Source organism: Helianthus annuus, chromosome 10, assembly GCF_002127325.2.
Source record: "Helianthus annuus cultivar XRQ/B chromosome 10, HanXRQr2.0-SUNRISE, whole genome shotgun sequence".
Taxonomy (NCBI): Eukaryota; Viridiplantae; Streptophyta; class Magnoliopsida; order Asterales; family Asteraceae; genus Helianthus; species Helianthus annuus.
Window position 1 is genome coordinate 105387889 of NC_035442.2, and position 15854 is coordinate 105403742.

A 15854-nucleotide genomic window follows, 5' to 3' on the forward strand; every position below is an offset into this window, starting at 1 on the left:
CGTTTCTTGTGTGAATAGCCGCTTGGTTCTTACGACTCTAGAACTTGCCACGACAATTCATTCCCGGTCCTTACCAACTTAAACCCAAGTAAGTAAATGATGGAGGCATTAGGACTAACCCTTTTTCTTTCAAAACCATTATTTTTATTTTCTTTTCACCTACCCAAAAACTCCACCTAGTTAACCCCTTTGAGCCTAAACCTTTTCATTTCTTAACCCAAAACCCTTTTTACCGACCAAAAACCATATTTATATTTTGTTTTCCTTTATTTTAGTAACAAGCTCGGTTTTCGTGTGACTGAAAAAAAAAAGAAAGAATTTTACAATGCAGTTAGAAATAAACAAACAAAGCTCCTAGAAAGCTTGTTTGAAATACTTCATTGAGAATAAAAAGTCACTAAAACAAAATGTTTTACAAAAACCGACGCTTTTTACGCTTTTCGCCCTTTTCTACTAACCACTAACCCAACTACCCACCTTTAGCCCAAGCCATTACCCAAAAAGTCCTCTTGATATTTACAAAGGTAAAAAGTTAAAAAGGAGGAGGATTGATTGCTTGGCAAGCCTATGGTAGGAATAAGTTCCATGCCGCTCTCGAGTGATTCACTAAAAAAATACACCTTCGGCCGAGTGTGAGTGATTTCTCCCGTGAGGTATGTGAACTTGTATATAAATAGAAATTTAAAAAGGCATGCTATGCCCAAATAAGTAATTTCTCTTATGAAACGTTCTAAATAAATCAAAACGAATAGGATTGTAAATAAATAAAAATAAAACCCAATAAAGATCTTGGATTCCAGACACTCTATGACAAGCCAAAACCTTCTCTTCTACCCATTCCATTTGGGAGTGAAAGCCACATATTAAAGAGTTTTGCTTGAGGACAAGCAAAAATTCAAGTGTGGGGGTATTTGATGTGTGTAAAATGCAACATATAAATTACATCAAATGAGGCATAAAACTAACCCTTTTTAAGTACTAATGTTGGAAAAAGAGTGTTTTTGTCTTCCTTTTGTATTTTCAGGATTAAATGAGCTCAAATTAACAAAAGAAGCAAAAAGACGGCAAAATCTAACATAAATACAAGAAAAGGAACATAAGTGGTTTGCCAGACCCCTCGACAGCATCCTCCCAAGCAAAACAGAGAAGGCAGAAGACTGAACACGCCCCGTGCTCAGCCAGCACGGGGCCGTGCCCAAGAAGCAGCAAAAAAGACAAACCTATAGAAGCTTCTATTGCCCACCACGGGGTCGTGCCCAGTGAACACGGGGGCGTGGTGAAAGTACTGCAGGCGCATTAATTGTAATTGCGAATTACACTTAATGAAGAGAGAGACTGTCAGACAGGCACGGGGCCATGCCCAGCGGACACGGGGCCGTGCCCAGCCTTCTGTTCAGCCTATAAATAGGAGTGCTTGGTTTCATTGCAACTCATCCCTTGGCACACCACCTCTCTCACACTTCATCCACCACCCACCACCATCACAACACCATCATCCACCACCATCATCCATTGTCCATCATAGAGTGTGTGAGTCGTCTCGGGATCCAAGATTGATCGTAAGAGTTCTTGACAATCAAGGCCATGTTTGCCTAAGTCTCTTACATCACTTGGTGAAGACAAGTGTTTAGTATGATACTTTTTATTTTTAATCTTTTGCATTTTTTATTTGGTTTTGTATTAATGACTTTAATAACTAGTTGCTTATGTTGAAGGTGATTCTTCCATATCGTTTGTCCGTGGTGTCTTGGCATTATTTTACTATCTATATAAAATAAAAGATTTTCACCATTCATATCTCCACGGTCTATATGGAGGTATGTTGGCTACCTGGTCGGGGGTTAAGGGAACGGTTTGGTAAGGGTCTTGCCCTTGTTCAGCGTTTAGAGGTCCCGCAAGGGACCTGGGTCAAATTTAGTAGGATCTCCTTCAATACCCATAGGTATTGGATGGCAGGGATCCAAACTCTTTGACCCCCTCATAAGTTAACTACTATTAATACTATAACCCGGCTATTTAGGACTGTATCCCTGCTGACTCAGACTACTTAGTCGAGGGTAACGTCACCTCCAAAAGAGGGGCCTACCATAATTTGCATTAATAACTTAATTCATTATCTTTCAATAATCCGAACCTTTAGGATTGTATCCTTGCTGACTCAAACTCTTGGGTTGAGGGCAACGTCGCCTTCAAAAGAGGGGCCTACTACAATAACTAAGATAATCTCTTAAACAAGTGCAAAAGTGCGAAAATAATCAAAGGTTATACTAATACACGAGTCGGATCCAAGTGATTCATCTTGTCTATCTGTTTTTACTTTTATTTTTATTTTTCAGCATTTAGTTAGTTTTATTTTTCTTAGTTTAAAAATCTTTTCTAACATTTTGATTTGGTTAGACGTTGAGGATAAACCGGTATTAAAAGCTCTTGTGTCCTTGGACGACCTCGGTATCTTACCAACACTATACTACGTCCACGATGGGTGCACTTGCCCATATGTGTGTTTAGTGTTAGTAAATATCGTGTTTTATAAATTTAAAACTTGGCTAAAAGTATAAAAAAGGCTTAAAATAAACATCTATTTTATATTACACCTAACGCACATCATCTATCATATAACACTATATAACAATATATAACACTATACATCCATCATAGATATGCTACCAGAAAAATATAACACTATATAACACTATGCATCCATCATCTAACAATATATAACCAAAGAACACTATATAACACCATGTAACACTATATAAAAATATATAACACTATACAGTTCTGAATGGTAGTTGCACTACAGAATTAATAATTTATGGTGTTATATAGTGTTTTTTGATGGTTGCGCTACAGAATTATATAACACCAAAAACCATATTATAACACCATATAACACCAAGTAACACTATATAACACTATATAAAAAATATATAACACTATACAGTTCTGAATGGTTGTTGCACTACAGAATTATATAACACTACACAAATTCGTAGATTAATTTCTAAATTCGAATTCCTATAATAAAGGGTGGCCGTTATTTTGGGCAGTTATCTTTTAATCAATTAATTGAAAGAAATAGAAAATTACTAATTCACCCTTTTGAATTAGTTTAGATATAGGACACTTGTCATCACCACATTATTTCTCACCCTTCTCACAAAAGTAGGACTTTGTACAGGATCTTCTACCTATATATATATATATAGGGTCAGGATTTAGAGAAAACGGTGAAAAGTGTGAGAACGGTTATGGATCGTCAGATCAAAACAATCTATGGACTAGATGGCGTGGTGGCGTTTTCGTAAATAACATCACTTTTATTAAGTGGACGCGCTTCATTAAGGGTAAAAAAACTCTTTTTACTTCTCTACACAAAACGCCAAACTCATGAATAAAATGTTAGTGCATACGTCTGTCGACTTCGTCTTGTATCGAGTCTTATACTAGAATTGATAGATCAGGGCACATTATACGAGAAATAGGGTAGGTTTTAGACGTGATTGAGCCCAGTCCGATTGAGGAGTGCCAGTCCGTTTGAAGAGTGCCATTCCGTTTGAAGCATGTCGTGTCCGTTTGAAGGGTGTCATGCCACCTTCAAACGGAAGGGTCATTCCCTACAAATACTCTTCAAATGAATTCATTTGTAACGTTCTTGATTCCGACGCCGAGGTGCTGTCGAAGTGTCTCAAGCTTGTAAATTGTTCAGAGATCAATATACGAGATAATTAATAGTGAATCCAAGCTAAACGAAGACCGAATCAATGAATTCCCCCTCTGATTCTGTCTGAGCACTCTTCTGATCGACTCGTTAGGTTGTTTCACGATCCTACATGTGGTATCAGAGCTCAGGAAGAAGAGTTCTTACCGTTTAGCTCGTTTTCGCTAACAAATTTTGATTTTCTGCACCTTCTTTCAAAATTGAACAAGTTTTCACAGATAAAACTGGCTGAAACTTTCACAATGTGTGCGTAATTGTGTTTTAACAAACCCTTGAGAATATCAGACCTAAACTCAAAGTAAAACTGGTAAAAATGGCTTGAAAACTTGTGTCCGTTTGAACGAGGCCTGGTGTTCCGTTTGAAATTTGACCCTATCGTTTGAAAACTAACCTTCCCGTTTGAAAACGTGAAGTTGTCGTTTGAAAACTGACCCTTCCGTTTGAAACTGATCCTTCCATTTGAAGCTGTCGTTTGAAAGGGTTCCGTTTGAAAAAGGTTCCATTTGAAAAGGGTTCCGTTTGAAAAGGGTTCCATTTGAAAAGGGTTCCGTTTGAAAAGGGTTCCGTTTGAAAAGGGTTCCGTTTGAAAAGGGTTCCGTTTGAAAGGGTTCCGTTTGAAAAGGGGATCTAGTTTGAACTTGGGTTTCCGTTTGAAAACTGACACTTCGTTTGAAATTGGTGATATTTCTATTCATATAGGTCTCAGCCCAATCAGATTTAAGTGTTTGAACAGATTGTTTTGGACAAGATGTTTGATGAGAATGAAAATTATAATTATGAAAGATTTAACAATTAGAATCGAGGGTTTATAGATGATAGTTATAGAAATGTGAAAAAGGATGGTTGGGTCAAAAGGTTTAAATATTTTGTGTGTATGAAAAATGAAACCTTGGATGATCTAGTAAACCGATATAATGTTTTACTTGGTTATCTAAAAGATCATGAGATATTCTTGACAGATACTGAAAAAATAGCAAAGTTTGCAGATGCATTACCTATTGAATGGAGTGAATGTTTGAAAAATTTTAGAAAGGATTCAAATTTTTCAAAATTACATCTAAAAGGATTCATCAGCAAACTTAAAAATCATGATTATGAAAGAGAAAAGAAAAGGAAAGAGTTGATAAAACTCTTGGAAACACATTTGGTGGATATGAGTTTAGATGTGATTGACGAAATGAACAAAAGGATTGTTGAATGGGTTAGGGCAAAAAATGTTATGAAATACGATAACAAGAGGGGTTGTTATATTGATGAGAATGAGAATCCTCTTGATTTCGTTAAAATTTTTTGTGCAGGATCATTCAAGACAAGAACAAAGGTAGTTCCAAAAAATGAAGATTTTGTGAAGAATGAATCTTCAAGTTCTACATCAGTGTGCTCTAAATGTGATAAACTTGAAGCTGACAATGGCAAACTCTTGAAAGATGTGGAAAGTTTTACATTGGAAGTCAAAAAGTTGAAGGATGAGAAGCAAGCTGATGTTAAACAGATTCTTATTTTGCAGGAAATCTGTGAGAAGCAAAAATCTGAAAATGTTAAACTGTTAAATGACTTGAACAGTTTGACATCAGAAAACAAGAAGTTGAAAGAAAATGGAAAAATTTTTGAAGATAAAATTAAAAGTTTTGAAAATGAAAAATCAAAAATTGAAAAAGAATTTCAAAGTCAAATAAAAATTCTTGAAGATGGGAGATTTGTTTTTAGTAAGAATAACATTGAAAAGCAAAAAAATGATAAATTCTCATCTTCAGACAATTATTCGACTTGAAAAAGAAGCTGAAAAGGCTCGGATTAAAATCAAAGAGCTTGAAGAGAAATTGAAAGGTTTTGAGACTTCGTCATCAACACCAGATTATTCGTGTCCGAAACCGATCAATTCAGTTCCAATAAGTGACAATGTCACAAATTTGACAAAGTCAAAGTTGAAGATTGTGATGAGAAAACTGACGATGAAGTTGAAAAAAGAAAAATATTTTTGAAATTAAATGAAATGTTTAAATAAACTGTTTTACATTCTACTGAAAAAGGTGAATGCTCAACGCAAAAACCTATAAAGAAGAATGTGGAACAAAAACAAAAGGATAAAAAACCGAAAAATGTTCAAAAAGAAAATAAAAGCTCATCAGTTCAATCATCCAATCGTGATAAAAAAATCACAAAAAGTTGAAAAACAAAACTCAAAAATTGTTGGTAATGAGTGGTGTAGGTCGGACCACAGAGCTCAAAAGCCAAATCCAGTAAACAAGAGGAGGAAAGATTATCACCAAGCCAAACAGTGCTTTGATCTGAATGTTTGGGTTGAAAATGGTGATTGGTACGATAACAGAGTGTGTTACAAATGTGGCTATCAAGGACACATTGCTGTTAACTGCCAGAGTTGGAAGTTTGAGACAAGGAGATGCTTTAACTGCAACATCATTGGCCATATTGTTAGAGATTGCTCAATGAGATCAATGATAAGATCGAGGGCTGAATCTCAGAAGTAGGAGAAGAAACAAGTCAATGTCAAGCCCAAAGAACAAAAAGTGGAGGAAAAGAAAGTAAAGCTTTCACATGGGCAAAAAGACAGATTGAGGAAGAAGAGTAAGAAACCGAGAGAGTATCTGGAGAAGATTTTGTCCTCGGATACAACTGGTAAAACAGATAAAAGTTCTGATAAATCATCTTGCTCATCAAAGAACAACAAATCAAGCAAAACGCATTCATCAGATACAAATCTGAGCACGAAAGAGGGAAAGAAGAAGAAAAAAGTTTGTGGCAATGAATCTGTTTCTTCGGAAATAAAGGAGCCACATGTTGGCGATGAATCTGGCTCATCAAAGTCAGACAAGCCACATTCAAGCAATGATTCTGGTTTGTTAAAACCAGAGGAGCCATTTATTGAGGTAAAAGTTGAGAATTCTGGTCTAACAATGGATGATGCAAATTTTCTACCATTGTTGGACAAGAATTCAAAATCACCTAAAGACAGTCAGGCTTGGGTGAATCTGTTTAAATAGAAAAAAACCTGACTTGCCGGAGCTCCCAGGTTGGTAAGAGTGGAGCAGGAATCGGCATTTTTTTTGAGAAATTCACGAAAGTGATATTTCGACTGACAAGTGGTAAATCAGGGACATTAAGTTGTACTTGATTTTCTACAAGTGATGTTTGTGGATTGATCTTAAAAATGTTAGTTTTTACAAGTGGTTGAAGAAACAAGGTGATGAATGATCCCCATGGTTGAGAAATGACTCACAAAACTAATTTTCTGGAAAAACCATTTTGATTAAAACAAACTTAAGTGTTTTGAAATCACTATGGGAAAATAGTTTGTGTTCAGGGGGAGTTCTGATTGTTCAAGCCAAGTGAATGGAGAATTGAAGTAATTCTCATCATGTTGTCACATTTCTTGTACAGCTTGTTTTCAAATTTTCCCAGAAAATCAAAATTGATACATATTTTGATTTTAGGGGGAGTAAAAATTAAAAAAAAATAGAAAATTTGAAAATTACAAAAACATTAAAAAATGAAAAAAATGAGTTTTGTTGTCAAAAAGAGGAAATGATAGTAGTTCAGTTGGACTGTCACAGCATGCTAAAGAAATGGAAAGATAAAATGTGATAAACGATCTCACTAAAGATGTGACGGTAGGCTCAGCTAGACTAGTAGATTTGCGATAACAATACAAACCTAAAATGAAAAAGCCTAGTTCTAGTGGGAAATATGATTGAAAGCATAGTACTTAGTTTTGTCCTTCTTGATTGTGTGCCTACTCGGTAATCGCTGATTGTCGAAAGACATAAAATTGGTTAAGTCTGTGAATTTTCACAACTTTGCTGAAAAGTCACTGTGATTGTGCATTTCATTTTGCAAAGATTTAAGCTTGTTTTATTTCTTTATTTTGTTTAAGCATTGGACATCCTCTGCATATACGTGAGTATCGACCTGGATGTTATCGCCTAAACGTTCTGCTTTATTTTCTTTGGTGTTTCGTTTAAGCTTTGGATCACCTCTGCGTATACGGAAGTATCAACCTGGTGGTTAAAGCCTAAACAACTTCAACTTGTTTTATTTTCTTATTTTGTTTAAACATTGGACTTTCTCTGCGTATTAAAAGATCGACCTGATTGTTAATGTTTAAACATTCTGCGTTGTTTTCGCACATATCACAGTTGATGAAAGTTTAAAGGCATTACTTGAGTTAGTGTATTGCATGATGAGGGGATATGCTGAGATCGTGGGGTCCATAAGAATTTAGTGCAAAATTAATATACATTATCGTATCGGTAAGCATTTCGAAAGTTTTTAGATTGAGTTTAAGAGGACAAATATATCGTCAATCTATGTGAATCGTTTAGAACTTAAAATGATTAAAGCTTAATGGTGCTGGTGATTTGTCTCATAAACTGATATGATCCTCTTACACAAACTCACAAAAAATATTGTTTGTAAATATTTCTTTACTGCATTCCTTTGTTATCAAAAATCCAAAAAGATTTTAGTGTGTTTTAGCATAAATTTTGAAAAATACAAAAAGATTTTCGACAATTGATGTTGGAGAGCTGATATTCAAAATTTCAAGTGCTAAATATGATGAACAGGATTGGGTTTGAGTGCTGAATTGAAAATTTTTGATTTAAGAAAGTAGTTGAGTATAGTTAATCAGGGTCATTAATTTGAACTTGATGTAACTATTTCTAGTAAGTTTTTCTTATTAATTTAAGTATAAACTTATGTGTTTGTGAGAAGATTGTGCAGGAGATGAGCTTCAACAGAGTTAAAGCCAGGATGCAATCTCAAGGTGATAGCTAATTCCAGACGGCGATCCCATCATGATGAAAGGGGGAGTCTGATGAGGTTAGAGCCAAAGAGAAGATATTGGTACATGATAAGAAAGATAAAAGACCGATCAAGATTGAAAAGTCGTTATGATGAAGACTCTCACTGAAGATTCCATCAACATTCAAGGGGGAGTCTGTTGGTGCAGTTGTCTGTCGATTTCATCTTCGTTCGAGTCTCAGATTGTGAAAGAGCCCGAAGACCGGTAAAGACTAAAGAATGAGAAGACTCGATACTTCAGACTCGTCAACATTCGAGGGGGAGTCTGTTAGTGCATACGTCTGTCGACTTCGTCTTATATCGAGTCTTATACTAGAATTGATAGATCAGGGCACATTATATGAGAAATAGGGTAGGTTTTAGACGTGATTGAGCCCAGTCCGTTTGAGGAGTGCCAGTCCGTTTGAAGAGTGCCATTCCGTTTGAAGCATGTCGTGTCCGTTTGAAGGGTGTCATGCCATCTTCAAACAGAAGGGTCATTCCCTATAAATACTCTTCAAACGAATTCATTTGTAACGTTCTTGATTCTGACGCTGAGGTGCTGTCGAAGTGTCTCAAGCTTGTAAATTGTTCAGAGATCAATATACGAGACAATTAATAGTGAATCCAAGCTAAACGAAGATCGAATCAATGAATTCCGCCTCTGATTTTGTCTGAGCACTCTTCTGATCGACTCGTTAGGTCGTTTCACGATCCTACATAAAACGCCATTAAATTCTCGCCTTAACCTACATAGCACACATCATCCGAATCTAAACGCCATTAGATATAAAATGCCAAACTTTGTTTTTAACCGATAAAGCTGAACAAACAGTAACTGAAACGACGGAACTTAATTACTAGCATTTATTATAATAAAATCGCGCCTAAAATACGCGCCAAAAACTTCCTATATAAAAAACCTCTCAGACCTTCTAATAACCACACCAAACCCAAAACACCATATTTTCCTATATACCATTCATCTTAGAAACGCCAAAAACCCAAATATCAGAGATTCCAATTGACGTTTCTTTGAGATACAGTATTTTCTCAGTAAACTTTCACTCAATGTGATGGGCAAAATCCTTATGTGGGGATATTGTCCATCTCATTGAGCAAAATCTTATTGAGTCTATCCTCAATATAAATGCCAAAACATACAAAAACCACAAAATTGCAAAAACGTCATTTCTTGGAGATTCAGTTTTGTTCTCAATAAAGTTTAGCTGAATGGGGTGGACAACATTGTTAGACATCTTTCTTAACTGAGGATTAACAATGTTGTCCATCTCGTTCAACAAAACATTATTGAGTTTAGCATGACCAAAATTAGAGGTTTAAGGTAGTTTTATCTAGTGGCGTTGTTTTTTTGGCGTTTGATTTGCTTGTCTGATTTTATATTGTTTGTTTTGTATTTCGAAGTAACATGTTATGAACAAATAGGTAGAAAAAAGATGTCAAAAAGGATATATAAGAGATGTGAAACGGAAAACTCAAATATGTGTGTGTTCTGTAAGAATGAAAAATACAAAACGCCAAACTACTCTTCACTGGCTCTCGAAGACCTTGTCGATCTTCTTTTAATTACGGCCTGTTTGCATGTCGATGCGTAGTGTCCATAGCCTTTGCAGTTCTGACACTGTCTTTTTTTGGCCCCAGGTTTCGACTTTGATTTCTTTTTCTCGATTACTATCCATAACCTTTGGATTTATACCCAACAGGAACTCTTATCGGATTCTTGTCGTTTTTAGATTGATCGGTTATCTCTGCAAATCTATCCCTACTACTAGCGGGGGGGAGAGACAATCTGTATATCTTGAACCTTCTTCATATAAGATTGAACGTGATTATTGTATAAGGATAGCTCCTCTTTATTACCACATAAACAGTTCAACGTATACTCCGTTGAAAAAATAATCTCTTACATCATACTTTGCACATCGGGATCATGCTCGGTCATATATTCACGACTAATTGAGTATTCAGGGGAGCAGTTTGGGGAAGCCTCTTTGCGCCATCTATTCAAAATGTATTGTTTTGGAAATTCCTTAATGTCCAAACTTCTCAAAACATAGAATATATGTCTACATAGCAAACCAAATTGCTCAAAACGCCTGCATGAGCAACTGCATGTGCAATCAGCCTTACGGTACATTACCTGAAAAACGGCAAAAACAATATCTCTATAAAGCCATACAGAGAATGTTTATCTAAAAAAAATAAAAAAACACAACTGGATATGATAAACGCCATGTACAAAAATGCCATATAAAAAACAAAACGCCATTGTTTACCTCAAATAAGGATGTACAAGGCTGTTGGAAATCATTTATGTAAAACTTAACAAACCCATCGGGCTGATCTTCGTAACGCTGATTTATGCAATCCGCAATCCCAATTAGCTTAGCTTGAATGTCACAAAAAAAATTTTTTGTGTATATGTCAGCAGCTTGGCCTTCCAACACTTGGTAATTACTCTTCAACTGGGGTCGTTTGTATCGAGATTCATGATCATTTTTTTGGTGCGTGTAACTCTGTGCTTCTATTGCAGTTTCGTAATGAGCCATGAACTCAACAAGAGTAGCTTTTGAATTGCACACTTGACCAAAAAATGATTCACACTCTCTGACCTCGATGTCGTTCGCATAAGACCCGCCAGCTCTTCCATTCTATAGTATGCCGGGATCCAAGATTCTCTAAGTGCAAAAATATCAGATAGCCAGTCATTATCTGCTAAATTAAACTCTCCGATAACCACTTCCCATTCTGATTCAAACTCTTCAGGTGTAAGAATATCCGTCCACACGACACCAAAGTACGTTCTTTGAAATTGGTTGAATTGCATAGCCTAACACCAACCTATGTATAACACGAAAACGCCATGAAAAAAAAAACATATATATTACACAAAGACATAACTTAATTAAAAAACAGTAACAAGGTATAGAATGCCATATATTTTAAAACGTAGTATATCCTAAAACGCCAAAGGTAAAAATAAGCATATCAACCTTCAGAGAAAGTTTATGCATCACATGCCACATGCATAACCTATAACAACCCTAGAAAATGACCCTTAAACGCTCCTAAATACAGCCCATATGCGATAAACGAGCCCGTACACCCTTTATATTAAGAAAAATCAAGTAAAATAAATAATCTGGGTCGCTCGCGGGCCGCGACCCAGTTTGCCGCGACCCAGTTTGCCGAAGGTTTCACAGGGCGCGAAGCCCCTTTACTTGCTGGTCACCTGAGCCGCCATGTGTCCTACACGCGTCAAGACTACATGCGTGACTCACCAACCCTAAAACCGACCTAAGGTTCCTCGCGGGCCGCGAAGGAAAGAGAGTAGGCTCTTGCGGGGCACGAGACGCCCTTGTTCCAGCTATAAAAGGGGCCGAGATCTGCATTCCAAATCGTTCATTTTTCTCTAAACTCTCTCAACTTCTAATAGGCGGAAATTATAGCCAAATACCCCCTAAGAAGCGAAGCTCTGCTTCGTTGTAAGTATTATAACCCTATTTTTTACCCTACACGATCGATCTAGGGCTCCGTAACGCATGTCAAGGCTCTGCTTGACTCAGTAGTTGGAGTTCTGTCTCGTGTTACACCCGATTGATCTAGGACTCCGTAATGCATGTGAAGGCTCTGCCTGACTCAGTCATTGGAGCCTTGTCTCGAGTTGTAAGGTTAATGTGATTTGGGTTATTTTACTAACATGTGTGCATTGTTTAAATTTAATAAATAATAACCAGGATAAGCAACAAGAAGCTATAATATTACCAAGAATCCTGTAGAAATACCTAAGTCTATAAATGTGAGTAGATCTTCTTTTTGTCACCTTTTTACCAAAACCTCAAATGTTTTTAGTTATGCTTAACGGTAATTGAGTATTTGTGATTTACAATTACCGTCGGTATGTTGGGGTTTTGTATACATTGCTTGTTACTGTTGCGAATAGTAGCATGACCATAAGTTAGGATTGACAGTACCAAAGGGGTAATTGGATAGATATAAACAATGTAAATGTGGATGCTCTCTGTTGATGCATAATGTCTAAAGCCTGCGTCTTAGTCTTAGTTGATCAATGTATAGGGTCTAGATGTGTTAATTATGTATTGTATAGGGGTTATATGTGTAAATGTCTAGTTTTAATGTTGAGGTTTCGCTTATATGGACATGTCTATAAGAGCGAAACTACAAGTTTGAGGTTTCGCTTTTATGGTCATGTTCATATGAGCGGAACTATCTCCCCTATATATACCAAGTGTGTAGCCGAACTACTGCCCGTGTATTTTGTGAAAATTGAATGAGAAAACTGTTTTAAAGTGAATTCCATCCGTTTCTAGTCATTTCTTTCTTTGATTCATGCCGATTTTGTATTTCCGCTGCATTTTCGGTAGTTGCTAGCTCGAATTGACTCAATTGACTGTCAAATACAGTCCTACAATTGGTATCAGAGCCAGTTGTGAGCTAGTTGACCCGAATAAAAGCCTTTTTCTAGCACTTTTTGAGTTTCAGACCTTTCCAACGGACAAAATGGACTGAGATTTGGACATATAGTGTAAAACTGGTTAATAACAAACCCTTGAGAAATTCAGACCTAAAAACAGCTTAAAAGTGACTTAAAATGGCTCGTGAATAGGTTCCACTTTTGTGTCATCTTGAGAGGTTTCGCTTTTACGGCATTAGAAACCAGAGGTTTCGCTCGTATAGTTTCGCTCATAGTGACATTTCAGAGGTTTCGCTCGTAGGTTTCGCTCCAAATGTCAGTGTTGAGGTTTCGCTCGAGTGGTTTCGCTTATTAGTCAGTTTAGTAGTTCCGCTCTTGAGATCATTGAGTAGTTTCGCTCATTTGGACATCACCTGCTTTCGCTTTTGTGAACACTAAGTGGTTTCGCTCTTACATACACTTAGAATCTGGTTTCGCTTATTTGACCTGTTTTAGTGTAAAAACCATGTTTTGAGCGTTTAGTCCGTTTCGTACGTGATCAAGTGTTGGAAACTCAGTCTGTGTTAAAAGTTTTTGTCGATAAAAACCACTTGTTAATCAAAAAGTTAAACATTTTTGGAAATTTGTCACTAAAATGGAACATCAAGATTTTTATAACTTGTTTGCTGGGAGTGGTATGGCTACGCAAAGTCCGGCGAGTATAATGCAGAACGTTAACATGGAAAACGAGTTGGGGACTATGCAAAAGCCACCGAAACTCATGAGTTTGGATGAATACGTGGGTTGGTCCGGCTGTTTCAAAAACTGGGTGCAAGCCAATCACTTCGAGTGTTCGATGAAAATAAAAGCAAAGTATGTGCCACCAGTTAACGGTATGGGATTGGAAAAGGGCATCGGGAGTTTGACAGAATCTGAACAGATTGACTTCAAAGCTGAAAAGAAAATGGTGAGCATTCTGCAACAGGCCATTAAAGAAGATATTCTCGTTTTACTGCAACATGAAGACAATGCTCAGTCAATGTGGCAAGCGTTGCAGCTGAAATTCCAAGGCAGTGTTTCAATGATTAAGAGCAAGAAAGCCTTAATCAAAAAGGAATTTGATATCTTTACTGGGATTAAAGGCGAGACAACAAAGCAGTTAATCGAACGATACTGTCATCTTGTGGTCGAAATGAAACGTTTGGAAATTAAAAAGACAAATGAAGAATGGATTGATAAGTTGTGTGATGCACTTCCGTATGATGAGTGGGGCACGTATCTAATGATGCTGAAGAACAATTCTGATTTTGTGAATCTCAACCTCAGCTCATTCATCGAGAAGATTGAAGCCCACGAGTTGGAATTGCTGAAAATCAAGAAAATGAACTCAGCAAGTGTACAGCAGGATGTATCGTTGTATTACAAAGGCAACCCTACAGTTTCAAGCAATCAAAGTCCAAAAATACATAAAGGGTTCAGTGCTGATAAGACTTCAAGTGCTTCTTCAAACACTCTGCAATCCGGGAATTCTTCACCATTCGTGAACTTTGAACCAAATGTCAAAGCTCAGGAACAGCCTTCACCTCAAAGCTCAATAGGATCAAATCATCAGGCGTACGTTTCTGGGGTTCAGTGCAACATTGCGGTAAACATAAAGAATGGAAACGAGATAACTGAAACAGCCGCAAAACAGCACATAGCACTGCTTGCTTCCGTTCTTGAGTCTTATGAGGGCTTACTCGCAGGAAGGATCGGTAATCCTGACATGACGAAGGAGGATTACGACCAAATCGATCCCGAAGAGCTTGAATTAATTGACATCAAGTGGTGTATGGCGAGTTTGGTGCGTAGGGCTCAACGGTTCATGGAAATTACAGGGCGGAATAGTTTATCAGGCCCAGATCAAAAGTTAGGGTTTGATAAGTCAAAAGTTACATGCTTTAAATGTAATGAACGCGGTCACTTCAAACGAGAATGTCCTAATCGTGAAGTCAACAATCATCAAAACCCGTTCACCAACGACTACTACAGGCAAGCGATATATCATCGACCAAATCAACATCAAACTGTTCAGAGGCCCCAGATTGAGAATAAACCGGAAAAGGCGCTGATCGTGAATCAAGACGATGAGAAGGTTGCTGCAGGTTTCAGCTGGGATAAGTATATTCCCGGTAGCGATGGACAAGCCATGATGGCCGAAGTTGTTGAAATTTCTGAGAGTGTGTCTGAGCCGGAAATAGTGGCTGAAGATGTTTCTGAGGTTGTTGATGAGGTTTCTGGTGAAAATGCAGTCGATATAGAAGAAATAGCTGCTGGAGTATATTACTACCAGTCTGAGCAAGAGGTTTTGGGAAGCTTAATGAAATCTGTATTGCCTCCTAACATTTCTGAATCTTTTGCAGGTTACTTTGAAGAACCAAGGACCGGATCCTGCCCAAGGTTTGAAGAGAAGAAAGAAGTCGTTGAAGAGTTGATAGATGTGTCGAAAGAGATGACTGGAGAAGTTTTGAAAGACATAGCTGACAAAGCACTGATGGGAAAACTCAAAGAGGTAGACTCAGAATCCGAGGAGTCAAAGTCTGTCAGTTGTGTGTCTGTCAAAAGAGAGGAATCTGGAATTCAGGAGATCAAATCAGTCAAACTATCTGAGTCTGAGTCAAACAATGTGGGTAAAACTGTGTGTGTAGAGCAGGTTGTTGAAAAGGTTGTTTCAATCCCTGAAACACCGTGCAAACAGTGTTTAGAAACATGCACAGAGTGTCTTGAAAAGGACACTAAGTATCAGGAGTTGAAACACCACGCTGATATGATTAAGTTTGACCTTAGTCAAGTGAAAGAGGCATACGATACTCTTAAAAGGTCAATCAAGATGATACAAAAAGAAAGTGTCGAAAATGA